This window comes from Crocodylus siamensis, chromosome 9 (genome assembly GCF_052110815.1).
Source record: "Crocodylus siamensis isolate JL-2025a chromosome 9, ASM5211081v1, whole genome shotgun sequence".
Lineage (NCBI taxonomy): Eukaryota > Metazoa > Chordata > Crocodylia > Crocodylidae > Crocodylus > Crocodylus siamensis.
Window position 1 is genome coordinate 54,025,520 of NC_143403.1, and position 5,105 is coordinate 54,030,624.

Consider the following 5,105-nt stretch of genomic DNA (forward strand, 5'->3'; position numbering starts at 1 on the left):
TTTTTGGCAGTCTGACAGCGACTCATCCTGGTGTCTTGCTGAACAAGGCGCATTTTCTCAAGCTGTCTCCTGATAAGCTTATCCTGAAGGCCACCGTGTTGTTCCCGCTCGGCTTTCACCAACATCTCCCACCCTGTCCCAACACGTATACACTCCTTTCAGTACTTTTCCATTCCTCATCATTCCCCCCTTGTAAGCGCTTGTGCTTACACCTCTATATTCATAAAGCCTTTGACATTTTCTTGTCATTTGCACTCATAGGCCACCTCCCTGAGCACCATCATCTGCAGCTCGGTCTTAGAGAGCCTAGAAACACTCTGGGCAGTTTTTGATAAACAACAGTGTAAGTAACACAGAAACATTAGGATAATAATGAAAATGGCAAAAATCCATAATAAACTCAGAATACACAATTTTAGCAGGGATTTCAGCCATCCCCCTACTCCCATCAAAGAAAGGGTTTCTCCTCTGCAATTGCATGGATCACCTGCAACTGCCTTCTTATGGTGCGGAGGTCCTTTTCCACTCGTTGGTGCTGATTGATCCAGGCACAGCAAGTATGGTTCACAACCGTACATACCCCTTCTTGGGCGGCTAGGAGATAATCCAAAGCCATATGGTTTTTGGTAGCCACCTGCCCTATCTGAGTGATTTCATCATTAAGAGCTCCTAAAGCATCGATGCTGGCATTAAAAAAATCCTCCATAACTCCTGAAATGTTTACAATGGTTCTTTCTAATTCAGCTACCCCCAACCAAGGGAGAAATGCCCTGGTAAATTGATGGAATCTGGTGGGTCAGCGAACCAGTGGGTTTTCACCAGCTCGCCTATGTCTGGGCAAACCAGGTGGGAGATTTGACACCTCATGTCAAGAGAGGCTTGGGTGTAAATCAGACTCCAGGATGATTCTCCCCAGGGTACAGGTGCTGACCCAATGCCAGGGCAAAATCTTGTGGGCATCATTCCCACATAGCCAGAACAAGCCTGGAGCAGCTATAGTGCTGAGGTCCCTACAGGTTGTGCTCCCAATTTGGCACTTCCGATTGGCCTGTAAGGTATAGGAAGGGGCACTCCCCACCAACCTGTACCGAGATATTGATTGGTTACAGGAAGTAGAACCTAACAACATGTAAAATTTGTACCCATTCATTACCAGACTATGAGTAAATTTCAGGGTTTTATGGATAGTGAGAGACCCGTTGGTACACTGAAAGGATGTGTTTCCCAGCAGAATCCCAGATGTATTATGGGAGCAATAATCAAAGGTTACTCGGCATTTGAGGTGGTGCCCCACTGAGTAACCAGCTTCACCTATCCTACCACTCCCATTGGACCTATAACAGAGGGCTGTGTCAAGTCTAGAGGATGGTCTCCAACTATCTCAAGTCTTTTTCCACCATTCAGGGATTGGATCGACTGCTGCATTCTATTAGAGTGGGAGGAAAATCTGACAAAGCTAGTATTGGTACTGTTTCCCCAATCCTCAAGGGGAATTGGTACCTCAAGCACTGGGATTCCTCTGGCTGGGTGTGTAGGCCCATGTATGCATACCCAGCAGTTCATAAGGTTGCCTGCACTAGCAATGCTCTGCCCCAGGAACATAATACTGTTGTCCTCCCATGCCCCGACTAGAACTCTTAGTATGAAGCAGAATAAAAGAAAGGGCAACGTTTCAGGGCCTACTCGAGTGGGGTCCCAAATGCTGCTATCACTTACAACTTTGGAGGGCTACCTTGACTAAAACTTTGGCCTCCAGCACACTACCATCAATAAAATGCTGACCACAAGAATACAAAACAGCGCTACCCCCTGGGGAGTTTCTAAATCTACGTAATTATCCACAACTTCCCAAGGGTTAGTGTGATTCATATTAAATTACTAAACGCAATTCAACACAGAACAAAAGTTCATAGTCTCAAGTAAAACTTGGCTAGACATGCAGGCTATTTTTTGAGATTTCGTTGTCTGATCTTCACTCACAAGGAACCTCTTCAAGATTTCATTGTCTGATCTTCACTCACAGGGAACCCTCTGGATCTTCATGGAGGTATTGCTGGTGAGGGAATCCTTCCACTCCGTCAGGGCAGTTACCTTCTTGCAGTTGGAGGTATGGACCCAAGCAGAAACCTCAGGAACTTTCACAGCAGTTGAGGTGGTTAGCAGGACCTGGAAAGGCCCCTTCCACCAAAGCTGCAGGCAGTCCTTCCTCTGGTGGACCTTAATCAGGACCCAATCTCCTGGTTGGACCGGATTGACAACAGAGTCACCATCTAGAGACTGATGTTGTGCTGTGGCTTTAACCTGCAATGAGATAACCTTGAGGGCCTCAGTGAGCCCTTGGCAGTAGGTTAATAAAGAATCATGGAGGTGAGTCAGGTGTTGGGGTGGAGGTGCAGCGAGTCCCCTCATGGGTCAACCCATAACAATCTCAAAAGGGGTCAGGCCTGAGGACCTCTGAACAGAATTTCAGATTTGGAAAAGTACCAATGGAAGGGCCTCTGGCCGCTTTAGACCAGTTTGCTCACAAGTTTTCGCTAGGCGAAGCTTAATGTCAAAGTTTTTCTGTTCCACTTTACCCCCACTCTGAGGATGATTTGAAGCTTTTTGGCCACAGTGAGGGCATCAGCCCATCGGCAAGAGTATGCCTCAGGCCAGCCGCTAAAAAGACAGACAATGACCAACATGTACTTCCAGGGTCCTGACTTGGGCCACTCAATTAAGTCCATCTGGAGATGGGAAAAGAGGTAAAGACCTAAAGGTCTGTGGAAAGCATGTGGCCAGCGGGGTGGTCAGCCAGGACTGTGTCGCGGGCACTGGCGACAAAAATGGGCAGCCACGGCGGAAAAACCTGGGGCATACCAGTGGCGGTCAACTTCAGCTACCACCCCCCCTTTGGCCGAATGGGCTGCTGAGTGGGCCATATGAACCAAGAGGGACAGCGGGGCCCTGGGGGCTACAAGGCGACCAGATGGGTGCCGCCACAAGGAGTCGGAGTGGAGAGAGCAACCTGCAGTGATCCAGGCATCTTTTTCGGCATCTGGGGTGGCATCCTGGAGAAAAGAAAGGTCAGGGAAGACAGAGGAAGCAAGGTAGAGAGCAGCCTGAAGGACCGGAGCCAAGCGTTCTGACAGGGCGGCAGTCTTGGCCGCGGCGTCCACCCTATCATTTCCCAGAGACACAGGATCATCAGTGGCAGTGTGGCTTTGCACCATAGATTCATAGATGCTAGGGTCGGAAGGGACCTCAATAGATCATCGAGTCCGACCCCCTGCATAAGCAGGAAAGAGTGCTGGGCCTACATTACCCCAGCTAGATACACATCTAGCCTTCGCTTGAAGACCCCCAGGGTAGGGGAGAGCACCACCTCCCTGGGGAGCCCGTTCCAGACCTTGGCCACTCGAACTGTGAAGAAGTTCCTCCTAATATCCAATCTAAATCTGCTCTCTTCTAGCTTGTGGCCATTATTTCTTGTAACCCCCGGGGGCGCCTTGGTGAAAAAATACTCACCAATTCCCTTCTGTGCCCCCCTGATGAACTTATAGGCAGCCACCAGGTCGCCTCTCAACCTTCTCTTGCGGAGGCTGAAAAGGTCCAGTTTCTCTAGTCTCTCCTCGTAGGGCTTGGCCTGCAGGCCCTTAACCATACGAGTGGCCCTTCTCTGGACCCTCTCCAGATTATCCGCATCCTTTGTGAAGTGCGGCGCCCAGAATTGCACGCAGTACTCCAGCTGCGGTCTGACCAGCGCCCGATATAGGGGAAGTATCACCTCCTTGGACCTATTTGTCATGCATCTGCTGATGCACGATAAAGTGCCATTGGCTTTTCTGATGGTTTCGTCACACTGCCGACTCATGTTCGTCTTGGAGTCCACTAGGACTCCAAGATCCCTTTCCACTTCTGTGCCACCCAGCAGGTCATTTCCTAGGCTGTAGGTGTGCTGGACATTTTTCCTCCCTAGATGCAGCACTTTGCATTTCTCCTTGTTGAACTGCATTCTGTTGTTTTCTGCCCACTTGTCTAACCTGTCCAGGTCTGCTTGCAGCTGCTCCCTGCCCTCCGGCGTGTCCACTTCGCCCCATAGCTTAGTGTCATCTGCAAACTTGGACAGAGTACATTTCACTCCCTCATCCAAGTCGCTGATGAAGACATTAAAGAGTATCGGTCCAAGCACTGAGCCCTGCGGGACCCCACTGCCCACACCCCTCCAGGTCGAAACTGACCCATCCACCATGACTCTCTGGGTGCGACCCTCCAGCCAATTCTCCACCCACCGGACTGTGCAGTCATCCAAGTCACAGCCCCTTAACTTGTTCACCAGTATGGGGTGGGATACCGTATCAAAGGCCTTCCTGAAATCCAAGTATACAACATCCACCCCTCCTCCTGCGTCGAGGCGTTTTGTAACCTGGTCATAAAAAGAGACTAGATTGGTCAGGCACGATCTGCCTGCCACGAACCCATGCTCGTTTCCCCTCAGCATAATTTGTCCTGCCGGGCTCTCACAAATGTGAGCCTTGATAATTTTTTCAAAGACTTTGCCAAGGATGGAGGTGAGACTAACTGGCCTATAGTTGCCTGGGTCCTCCTTCCTCCCCTTCTTGAAAATGGGAACCACATTGGCCCTTTTCCAGTCCTCCGGGACTTGACCCGTGCGCCACGAGCATTCAAATATTCCCGCCAGTGGCTCTGCAATGATGTCGGCCAGTGCCTTCAGTACCCTCGGATGGAGCTCATCCGGGCCTGCCGACTTAAAGGCATCCAGTTCTTCCAAGTGACCCTGCACCACCTCAGGGTCCACGCATGGAAGTCTGGTGCCTTGCTGCTGCCTCCCTACACTCCCAGTGAGAGACTTGTTATGCCTCTCGCTTAGGAACACTGAGGCGAAGAACTCGTTGAGGAGTTCAGCCTTGTCCCCTCTGTCCGTCACCAATTGTTTCTGCCCATTTAGCAGAGGTCCTATTCCTCCCTGGGCCTTCCTTTTACTCCCTATATATCTAAAAACCAATTTCTTATTGTCTTTTACTTGGGTTGCCATCCTCAGCTCCTAGAACAGCAAGGGTGGAGGGAAGGAGAATAGCATCCAGGAGAGCAGTAATAAGGCGATG

At 50.2% G+C, this 5,105-nt stretch overlaps 1 pseudogene; it reads right to left on the reverse strand.

The window, feature by feature from the left end:
- Positions 1-448: 448 nt before the first annotated feature.
- LOC149857580 (uncharacterized) lies at positions 449-2,409 on the reverse strand (annotated as a pseudogene).
- Positions 2,410-5,105: the final 2,696 nt, after the last annotated feature.